Source organism: Phocoena phocoena, chromosome 16, assembly GCF_963924675.1.
Source record: "Phocoena phocoena chromosome 16, mPhoPho1.1, whole genome shotgun sequence".
NCBI lineage: Eukaryota > Metazoa > Chordata > Mammalia > Artiodactyla > Phocoenidae > Phocoena > Phocoena phocoena.
Window position 1 is genome coordinate 52,081,133 of NC_089234.1, and position 12,084 is coordinate 52,093,216.

The 12,084-nt window shown below is 43.6% G+C and overlaps 1 protein-coding gene across 4 annotated transcripts in view; it reads right to left on the bottom strand.

Annotated features, from left to right (window-relative positions):
* NRG3 (neuregulin 3) overlaps positions 1-12,084 on the bottom strand; it is a 1,054,732-nt gene that overhangs the window by 476,222 nt on the left and 566,426 nt on the right. The window lies entirely within an intron of this gene.

Sequence of the window (12,084 nt, forward strand, 5' to 3'; positions counted from 1 at the left end):
TCTCGTCATTAAACTAATGTATTTTAAGAGTCTCCCGTGTTGTATATCCATCTTGTTATGTATGTATCTATATGTGTCAGGCACATATCCATAATAAACATATGTTGGATATCATGCTTTCAAAGTCCCAGGTTTAGGTTCCCAGTTATCTATTTGATTTTTCAAATACTTAACAACTCTATAAGAATTAGGCTACAGTTAATTTAAAGATGTAAAATATTATGGTTACATGGAAGTGAGAGACTGTATTTGCTCTAGTAAACATATATATATATATATATATATATATACGTAATTCAAATATGATTTTACTTCTGCCGTCCACTATTATTAAGTAATTTACCATACCTGGCACGTACCTAACCCTCACATAGCAAATGCTCAACAGTTATTTGCTGAATTAATCTATTATAATTTGGCTCCAAACTTTAAGAAACGTGCAAAGCTCAATTATTAATAAAATCTTTTCAGTTTTAATTTTCCCTGAAGTTATGCTAGCAATTTTTTGGGGGGAAATATTAGACTTATAGGTATATATATATATATATATATATATACATACACATATGTATGTATGTGTATACATACATATACACATATATACACATACCTTGTGGAGAAGATGTATTCAAACTGGACCAGAGGAATAACCTTAGGAAATGCCTTCAGAATGTTCCATGATCTCTCAATGGTTCAGGCGAGGTGGTAGCCAGCAGGCAACCAGGTACCAGAGAGGAATTTTAGCAGGGCTGAGCAGAAGGTTAGAAAGGAGAAACTCGAGTTCTGGTTCCCAGAGGAACCTGGAGTCCCTGTCGGATCTTGAGCAGAGAGGCTTGGGGATCACGGCAAAAGAGAGAGACAGCTGCAGATCCAGGGCACTGGAAGACTGGGAACTGTGTGGGCAGCAGTCTTGGGAATGGGGTGGGCCTGGATATCCAAACAGAGGCCCCTGATAAGCTGAGTAGGGCAGGACAAACCAAGGAGGACACCAAGGTGTCTCTCACCTCAGCTAAGTGCTGTTTCCAGGAACTGGAGTAAAGACAATTTCAGGAAACACAACCATGGTGAAAAGGAGGGTTGCAGAAGCTGAGGCTGAGTAGTGGTGGCCAGTGAGCTTAAGGCTAAGGGTAGAATGTGACCATGGCTAGAGGACACTGAGCCCTGGGACTGGGACTCAGGGTTGCCGCTCCATCCAGCTGGGTTCTATGCACTGTCTGCACCTGCCACGAGATTATGAGCTTCCTCTGTAAAGTACTACTTGGTGCTCATAGGTCTCTGATGAAGTCTATCCTGAGGATGCAAAATCCTTCTATCCTAACAAAGTACTGCTGAACTCTCCACTATGCTTGTGTTTGTCATGACCACTATTAAATAATGATCATTCTCTTTACTGAACACACGTCATATGTTCTACACATCCTAGCTCATATTATCCTTTTAACATTCTGGTGAGAGGGGAAAACTGAAGGCTTAAGTGGTTCAGCCACTTGTCTCAAGTTCCCTAGGCCATGAGAAGTGAAGCTAGAACTTTCACCCAGCTATATGTGGCTCCAAGGTTTCAATGCTTTCTACGAAGCTACCTGGCTCTTATTGGAAGATATGAAAATATTAATCATGAATTAACCCTAAAAGCATTGAAAGAGGACTTTTTAGAAGGGATCTCAGAAACCCACGGACCTTTTTTTATGCTGTGCCTTGTCATGGCATAGAATTTAAGGCTTAAGTCTCAGAATCAGGGTATTAAGAAGCCAGAGGGAGGGTTCTCACCTGAGAGCAGAATACACTCAGGCCCTCAAGGACCCCTTCTTCAACAGTCTGAAATGGCAGAACCAGGGCCCAGTTTCACAAAACTGACTAAAAGGGACAGGATGAAAGCAATTACTTTGCCATTTCATTGAATTTCTTGGTTTGTACAATCAAAGATACAGAAAGAAAATGATCCCTCCTGGTTCTGTTTTGACCTTAACCAAGAGAATAATTAGGAGGGAATAATAATAATGATAACACACAGCTTTTTCAGTTTCTAATCTGAACTGATTAGATTATCCAGTAAGTAAACATCTTGAACTAATGTGCCTTCAGACACACATGAGCACACGTCCCTGTGCCAGAGCTGGCCAGGCTTCTTGTCCATTCAAGAAGTTTCAACAGGGCCTCCCTGGTGGTGCAGTGGTTGAGAGTCTGCCTGCCGATGCAGGGGACGCGGGTTGAGCCCTGGTTTAGGAAGATCCCACATGCCGCGGAGCAACTAGGCCCGTGAGCCACAACTACTGAGCCTGCGCGTCTGGAGCCTGTGCTCCGCAGCAAGAGAGGCCGCGACGGTGAGAGGCCCGCGCACCGCGATGAAGAGTGGCCCCCGCTTGCCGCAACTAGAGAAAGCCTCGCACGGAAACGAAGACCCAACACGGCCAAAAATAAATAAATAAAATACTGAATACATAACTACTTAAAAAAAAAAAAAAAAAAGAAGTTTCAACAAGGCCTGGTGCCCAGAGGATGCAGACAGACTCCTAAACATTCAGAGACCACAATTTCCACACGAACAGCCAGCCCATGACATGTTGTGCACGCTCACTCCTGATCACCATGGCCTAGAAATGATCACACCCTGAAGTTTCTGTCTCTATCAGTTTACTCATTCAGGTTCCTCAAAGAGAGTGTCCTATATTCCCCCCAAAAGAGACAGTATTTGCCTCTTGAAATGTTACCCATCTTTCAAGGTCTGTTTTAAATGCTTCTGAATCTGAACTTTTGGATCCTTCTTTGACATACTCTTTGGGCCGGGGTTTCTTGACAGCATAGAACATAGGCTCTTTGTGTCGGATAATCGCTATATTGCTGGTACTTATCTCAGTACCTGGTACACACAGGTGTTCAATAAATGTGAACAGCAGAAAGAGAAGAAAGGAAAAATGGAAGGAACAAACCTGGAAGAAAGGCAGGTGGGAAAAAAGGAGGGCAGGAAGGCAGGAACAAAGGAAGGGGACATGTCTCCTTCCACCTAAGTATTGACTTTGAAAAGCAAAATGAAAAAGAAGTCAACAGGGCAAGTGAATGACTAGTTGCCTTACAAACTTAAGAACAGATGTGATGAGTCACAGATGTGCTCATTTATTTCACAAAGATGTTGAAGACTTTCAGACTCACTGGCCTGAAGCTCGTATTCCTGAACTATAAGAAATCTTGTTCAGTTATAGCAAGAAGTCAGGAACCTTGCTTGTCTTCTTCCTCCCCTCATCACACTGGCATTGATTTTAATACATGGGTATTATCTACCTATCTATCTATCCATCTCTCCATCCACCATCTATCTCTTGCTCACCCTTCCCCACGCCCTTGGAGTTCCACCAGAACAATGGTGATCAGAATAGCTACTTCTCCTAGCCATGATGAAGATTCAATTAGATGCAATAAATCTAAAGCTCCATCCTATATTCAGCAAGGCACTTCCCAGTGTCTGCAGCACCTGCAATCATTCTATCCCTAGCTATAATTCAGCACCCTCCTCACATAATTCTCCGCCTAGGATAAATCTGTCAGGTCCTTTTGTATCACTTGTCGCTTGTTGGACAATACCAACATATCTATAGACATTCCCTTCCCAATGCTGAGATTAAAAAAGGAGGGGGGAGGATGATAACTGGTTTTCAAAGTGAAACAGGTCTAGGTCACACTGAAGTTCTCTAAAATGTAACCTCAATGATTCAGCCCCTTAGCCATCCTCTCTGAAAGTTTGACACTTAACATATACATTCAAGAGAACTACTTTACATCACAGTTCACAGTTATTAAACCTGCTGTCAGGGCCGCCAGCCCTTCCCTCACAAGGGATGAGCACTGCCACATCTGTGCAGTGCGATGTGGTGGAGGGAGGCTGGGCCTAGTAATCACACAACCTGAGTTCCAACCTCAGTTCTGATACTAACTGCAAATCCTGGTGCAAGGTCACTTAACCCCTACTTAGTTCAGTCTTCTTATCTACACAAAGCGGACTCTAATACCTCATAGGTTACTCTGAGGATTAAACGTGATTGCCTTAGTGATATGCTAGAACAAGCAGCAGCATATAGTAGCTACTGGGAAAATGTTCTTCTCCGTTTCCTTAGGAGTTCTGTGGTCACAGAACAATTATTAAAAAAGGTATGACACTCAAGACACACACATATATATGCACAGAAAGATCATATTATTTGTCTCCTTGAAATCTACTTAAATTTAACTCCAAATATCCTTCTCTGCTACGGAGGAAAAAAAAAATCAAACATACTCATGATTGAGGTTAAGTTCCTTCCTCCAACGTGCCCCTAAGCCCCATGGTGGTGTAAGGTCCAGAGCTCTCTGGTAGCGCAATATACCAGCTCATAAGTCACGTGGATTACCAATGTGTGTTCTACTGCCCTGTCCTACTCTTCCCCTTTAGATCCAACAGTCAGGGACCTAGGAACCTTTGCCGTAGATGTGCAGACTTCCCTCTCTGAAGGCAAGCCACCTGCCTGGTACACGTCTAGGCAATGAGACACAGTTCCCTCTTTCATAGGACCCACAATCCTTCTTCCTCCTCCCAGGACTGCAGATTGTCTTCGGATCAAGGGAAAACATTTTCTATTTTTACTTGTTTCCCTCAGAGGTACTCTGCCTCTAAAATCTTCATCACAAATTTAGTAGCTTGGAGAAGATAAAATTAGGAACAAAAGCATCTTGTAGGTCAGGAAGCCTAGAGCCTGCGACCTTCTCCAATGAGGAAAACAGGACACGCATCAACATAAATTATCTCAGAATTTGTCTTGCTACAATAATAAGTGCCAATATTTTAATAGCTAACATTTAGTGGGCATCGTGATGAACTCAAAAAATACCAGCAGTTCTACATTAGTGACTAAACTTATAAATAAAGTACAGTGCTTTACCACTTATAGGGCTCCTTCACACGCCATCTCAGTTGATCCTATCTTCTGGGAAATAGGCACAAGTGGGATAATGGTCCCTTTTTTTGATAAGTTTTTGGAGGCTCTGCACAGTTCATCTGTGGACTTGCCAGCTTGCACATCCCTAGAGCTCTTGGCAGACACATCTCCATCTGGGATTCCTCTGTGGTCAACTGCCCTGAGTCAGGGTGCAAGAGTCCAGAATACTGCAACCCAGTGACACACTGCTTTCCCTCCCCTGCCCCCACCTCCTCATTGCATGGGCTGCTCTGTTAAATGGCTCCCGCGTTCTGTGTCTAAACTTATACATCAACACCCTGCTTAAGTCTCAGCTCCTTCCCGGAGGCCACACCATGTTCCTCCCTGGGTCCCTTAAGGAACTACCCTTCCAGACTCTGACCTTATTTCCAGAAGTACATTTCTGTCTGACACCTTGAGAATCTGCCTGTTCCTGGTTTCCAGGTCTGGGATCCACTGACCCCACCTCCCTGCTGGATTGTCATTCATCATCTATCTTCTTCCAGCTTCCTGGCCTCCACTGTCTACCTGTTTCCTCTCAGGAGGAGTTTATTTCTAGGTCTTGGCTTGCCTTGACTAGCAATTCTCTATTTCATTTAGCCCTTGTCTAGCTGGTCGCAATCAGAGGAGTAAGCTTCCATTAGAAGGTGGATGTTGACATTGACCTCTTCCCAACAGAACGAACGTTATCAAGGAGCCAAAGAAAGAGACCAGGACGTAGCTTTATGGATCCTCTCTCCCTACCCAAGTGCCTCTCAAGATGCATACCCTCTTCCGGGAAGAAGGGCTGGTGGTGGTTGATCTCAGAAGAGTCAGTCAGAATTGTTGTACCAAATGGGAGAGACAGAGTCTGGAGGAGAAGAGGAGGACGAGTCAGACGATAAGAGGGCTTGGATCATGCCTCAAACAGGCCAGAGGCAGGTGTCTGGCAGTGAAGGCAAGAACAGAGGAGCTCAAGGGAATGGAGTAGGGGGCAGAGCCAATGAAGTCAGGCAGGTTGGAACCTCAGTCTAAGAAGGGACATATGGGGCTTCCCTGGTGGCGCAGTGGTTGAGAGTCCACCTGCCGATGCAGGGGACGCGGGTTCGTGTCCCGGTCCGGGAAGATCCCACATGCCGCGGAGAGGCTGGGCCCGTGAGCCATGGCCACTGAGCCTGTGCGTCCGGAGCCTGTGCTCTGCAACGGGAGAGGCCACAACAGTGAGAGGCCCGCGTACTGCAAAAAACTAAATAAATAAATAAACAGAAGGGACATATGGGCCTGGGCAATCATTTTGTGTAGATGTACATCCTGATGGACAGGATCAGCCCTTATAGAAGCCCCCCAGGCTAGACAGATTCAGAAGCAGGTCATGTTCCCTGAGTTTTTACTGTATGCACAGCACAGTGGTATCTGTCACACGCTCTACCTCATCTAATCTGTATCATTTCTCTTAGAGGAGGAAAGGATTCTGTACCTTTTAAAGGTATTGAAAAGGGCTCAGCAACATTAATATGACAGCCCTGTTCCCACAACTAATGAATGGAATGCAGAGGTTACATTTAATACAAGGTCCATGCGATTTCAGTGCTGTCCCCACTACTCTGGACTGGTCCTCTAGCCTCTCTCCCAGGTTCTGGGCCTGGGTCTCAGCCTGGTCTTTGATCCTAATTTCTTCCTTGGCATCATTTAACATCTGCTGCCGAAATAGCCGAGCTGGGACTGCTAACTGCTTTTCAGCCCTGGGCACCCAGGTACACAGCCAGCCTTCAGCTCTTGTCAGTGGGACAGAAACATTGGACTCACAGTTGACAAGTCTCTAAAGTTAAACTATCAGTCAGGGAAAATAAAGGAATCCTGTACTAAACTACTCCATGGAGCAAGCCCTCGGGGAAGGAAGTCCTCTCTTCTCCGGAGAAACTGGCCCACTTGGAACTCCCAGATCGAACAATGTTTTGAATCACATGCTGACTGACTTGAGACATCCCAGAGGGAAACTCTTGACACCTAATTAGTCAACCAGAAATCTCCCAGAATGTGTTCCTTCTCTGCTTCCGCCAGAGCCTAATTAAGACCCTAGCATGGCCGTTACTTTGTGCTAGGGCTATTATTTAGTTAATGGCCCCATTATTGTTAGCCTTGCGGCCACTCCTGTGCGCCACTGCAGAGACACTCTTGGGTAAGATGGAATTGTTTAAGAGGGTTCCCGGGAGAATCAACCACAAACCACAGCACAAGACACACCCCACCACTGTCCTCAGCCCCCATCAGCATAGGCAGCCCTCTGGGGCTGTGCACACGAGTCAGAAACCTGGATTCATGTCCTGGCTCCTCTAGCACCGGGACATGTGGAAAACAGGGCCGGGCATTTACCACCTCTAAGTTTGGGATAATACTTCTGCCTCATTGTGCCTTGAATCTAATCTTCTCATTGGCCAAGATTTTTCATTTTACCCTAGAGAAGGGAAGCCTCTGAAACACTCATTAACGGCTGGAAGGCCGCCGAGAGGGTGAGCTTCCTGGTCCTTGCTGTGGTCTTGGCCTGGCCCAGGGCTCAAACTGATCACCCAGGGGCCAGGCCCTTTGACTTACAGCGGCAGGGAAGGCTGGCTTTTTTTGTTTCCCGTGGTATAAATGTCCTGGATATCATGTGTGTGTGGATTCCTTCTCTTTTAATTGGTAGTTTGGATTCTGCTGTACAATCAGCCTTCCCTCCATCGAATCAATTAGCTCCTGCAAATGCACTGGGTGCTTCTCCAGCTCTATAATTAACAGTGAGTGTCAAAACCTGAAAAGTGGAAAGAAGCAAACTCTAACCATATGACTTAGAGGTGAATGTCAGCCTGTAAGAAAAATGTTCCCGAGCCTAATTCCTCATATATGTTTGCTCCTGCTTGGATCTTATTTTTGAAGGACATATAAATCTATGTGTCCAAAATCTGATGATTTAAAAGCTGCCTGACCCTCAATGGTAGTAGCATCCTTTAAGTCTCAATTTCCTCATCTGTAAAATGGTTCTAATACCCCTTTCCTCACCTAATTCACAAGACTCAGGTGAGTAAGGATAAAGACAGAGTGTTAAGGCATATAATTATTTTAACTATTAAAGTCTACATCACACTACGGATGTAAGGTAGCATTATTACTTGATAACATGTCACCCGGCCCCGGCTCCTTACCGTGCCACCCCTCAGGGCAACCCTTCGCAAGATTCGCACAGTGACGTGATGGCATATATTTTCTTTCACTATCTAATTTGGTTTGCCAAATAAATCCACCCGAAGGGGATGCAGCTGAACTACCCTGTACACATGCATGGGCTCTCACTCAGGCAGATGAGGGGTTCTGCCTCCTGGCTCTGCCACGTGGTAGCTGTATGATGTTGCCCAGCTATTCAGCCTTGGAATGTCCTGAAGATCAAGTGAGATCATATCAGTAAGGTACCAAGCACACAGTAGGCCCTCATTTAAATGTAGCTCCTTTTCTCTCTAAATCATCACAGTGCTGCTTAATTAATAGTATACTATGTGACATGATCAAGGAATAGGCCACACACAGGTCTTTGCTTCTAAATCCAGTCTTTCTTCTACTACTCGGTAGCTATTTCAAAAGAGAATTAGGAATGTGGTTTCTCCATTTCAGTTATGTCCTTGGGCGTTTACAGCGAGAGAGAGAACAGTTCGGATGCTACGCTTGACAAAGACTTCAGCCACAATTAAATGTAGCTACTGTACTTAGCACAAAGGACAAGTGATCGAAGAAGACTAATTATAATGCATTATGATCCCTCTCCAAGTCTGTGCTTGATATTTCAACTGCCGTGTGAACAGATGACAGGGCTGAGGAAATAACTACCTGCCATCTATCTAAAAATTCAAAGCAGGAGCAAACAGTGCTCAGAGGGCAAGCCAGTTAAGGATTAATTAAAATCCGAAAAGTAGCGCTCACTAGTCATTTTCTGAGTGCATTCGATCCAAGCGGCCAAGAATGGCCGGGAGTCCTAAAATCCAGTAGTGCTTTCTAGTAGGTGGACAGACAATGAAGAGATGAAAGGATGTAGTGGTCCTGGGTGCAAGACCCAGCCCTACCTCTTCCTGGATTTTTTTCCATTCTGGCCATTCAGGCAACTTCCCTGAGCCATAATTTCCACACCAGTCCAATAGGAAAACAAAACAAAAACAAAGACAAAGACAGTGACCAGCCTATCTACCTTGCAAGGTCAAATCCAAACTTGTATAATAATATTTCCCACTCAATATGCTCAAAGTCAGATTCATCATCTTTTTCCCCAAAGCTGTCCTTGCTAAAGCACCTATATCAGAGAATGGCGTTGCTATCTACTTGGTCCCCCAAACATCCCCAATCTGGGGATCAGTGTAGCCAGCCCCTTTTACTACCCCTCCCCTGCCCCATGAGACGAAACATCCATACTGTCTTTCCAGTCCATCTCCTCTTCTCAGCTCCCCCCTCCATGACTCAGCAGCATCTCTGGCATCATCTCCTCTTTGGTCTCCCAGCTACTAGCCTTGACCTCTCCATTCCATCACTCATGCTTGCTGCTAGGGTACTGCCCATAAACTACAAGTCCCAACAGCGCATTCCCCCTCCTGAGATCCTTTAGTGGTGCTACAACACCTATTAAGGCAATTTTATGAGCAGCATAAACTTTTTTAAAAATCTTTTTTTTGGAGCATCAATATATAAAAGTAATAAAGGCAGAACAGCAGGGTAGAAGAAGCAAAGGGTACTCTCTCGAGTGTTACCTGTTCATCCCCCATGACTGTCCCTGAATTACCTCTAAGGGCTCAGGAAAATATTTCAACATAGATGATGCAAAGTCTCATGTTGGTTCCCCTTTCTTCATCTCCACCTCAGCATCTAAAGACAGGTCATATTTTAATGCTAAGATCTGTGATATGCTTGATTGTTTTACAACCGCAATCTCTTACATTTGAATAGGGCTTCATAGTCTATTAAACACTTTCATATAATAGTATTCAAGATCAGCTATGCACCAAGCACTGTGCCCAGTGTTGCCAAAATAGAGTAAAAGAAGTTCTCCCTGCTCTTTCTCATGTAACTACTGGTTTATGGGGTGGGTAGACAAATACTAGTTTGAATCATGTGAAATGATGAAATGGTCAAAAATGGTCAAGTATCAGCAATTTCATATGGCTCCGTCTATGTGGCTTACATTCCTCACCAGCCTCTATATCTTTGCAGACAACCTATGCTCTCCCTTCTCCCCAGCCAGCTAGCTGTGTCAGGAGTCTGTGCTGTGGAGTGTATCATTTCTTCTCCCTAGCATACCTTTGACCATCATGGGTACCTAGAATCCTACTTATTTTTCAAGAATCGGAATAGTATTAAGATCTGTTTGAAATCACCCCCAAGTGAAGTAACCATTCCTTATACATAGCTTCCGTGCATCTATTAAAGCAAATCACAATAGACTGTAATTTTCTCTTCAACAATCTGATTCCTCTGTTCAGCTCCTCTAGTAAGGCTCTGATTCTTCTATTAGGCATTTTTCTGATCACTATGTCTCCTGGCTATTTTCTTAGTTGGTGAGGTGAAGAGCTGTCAGAGTTCAATTTTCAAGCATTCAAGTTCGAGTCCCCCAACTTGTTAGCTGAGGGATATTGGGCAAGTTACTAAATTACTTAAAGTGTCTGGGTCGCAATTCTCTCATGTATAAATGTAGATAATATTATCTACCTCACAGGAATACTGTGAAAATTAGATGGTATGTTGCAAATGTTTTCCCCAATTTTTGTGTTTGCCTTTCAAGTTTTGTCTAATGTGTCTCTTGACATACAGATTTCTTTTAATACTGAAGTACCCAAATATACAACCTGCCTCTATAGTTCCTTTCATTACTTTATGGTTTAGAATACCATTTTCCTTCCCTGAGATCAAAGAGATATTTACCTGTGTTTTCTGCTTCCTCTGTAGTTTCACGTTATTCATTTAAACGCTTAATCCATCTGAAATTGTGTTTGCTGAATGATGTGAGATGAAAAAAAGAGCTAACTTTTTTTTTTAATCTGAATGGCCGTGCAGCATTTATCAAGTGATTGATCCTTTCCTCACTGACTAGAAAAACCACCTTAATAATACATTATATTTCGTACTTGAGGCTTTGTATTCTGTCTCCTTGATATATTTTTTTTAATTACCTTGGCAGGATTTTCATTTTTTAGCTTTTTGAATATTTGTATAGCAGATACTATCCTCCATTCTTTGTTTCCAAAATGCTCTTGTCTGTTCTGTTTTATTCTTCCTCATAATCAATTTTACAAAGGGAGATATCTCATTATCCAAACTTCACAATCAGAAAAACAAAACTAACTATTACAAGTACATGAAAAGACACAATATAGTTGAAGGATGTAGCACATAGCTTTCTATGCATATCTACAAAACGCGACTTCCTTGATTTTCCTCCGTTAAGAGTCTGTATCATTGAAGAGAAGGTCACAGACGAGCCATGATCTCAAAGGGTGTGGAGCTGTCAAGGCTCCACTCGCACTGGGGGAATACTCATACCTAATACCTGGATCACCAAGGAATGGAAAACCTACTATCACCTACCAACTGCCTTGCCGCACAGACATGAGAGATAACGGTAATCACTGTGATCTACTGAGCAATCACCATGGGCCAGGCATAGTGCCAAGGCCAGAAAGGCAACAAAATGTAGCGATTATGGGAATGAGCTTTGGCTTCAGACAGTCCTGGGTTCCAGTCCCAGTTTTACTACTAGCCAGCCGTGTGACTTTAGAGGTCTATAGCATTTCTGTGATGAGTACGGCTATGACAATGGCTAGAACGCAGAGAAATCCACACAGTGACCCTCCCTTGCAGCTCACATTCTATCATCAAATCCAATTCTTATCAAAACTATTTGAGTTTTTAACCTTCTCTCTGTTAAATAAATGAGAAAACAGAGGACCAGACAGTTAACTTACTGAGATTCATGCAAGTGGTTAATGCAGAGCCAAGTTCAAACTAGGTTTCTCTGACCTCAAAGCCTCCTGCTTTTAACCTACATGCATTGCCACAGCACAGAAGACAGGTGTCATTTATATGTTACACATTGGTTTCATTTCACACAGAGCTATTGTTATATGAAGGCAATTTCGTGTGATGCTTAATTTAG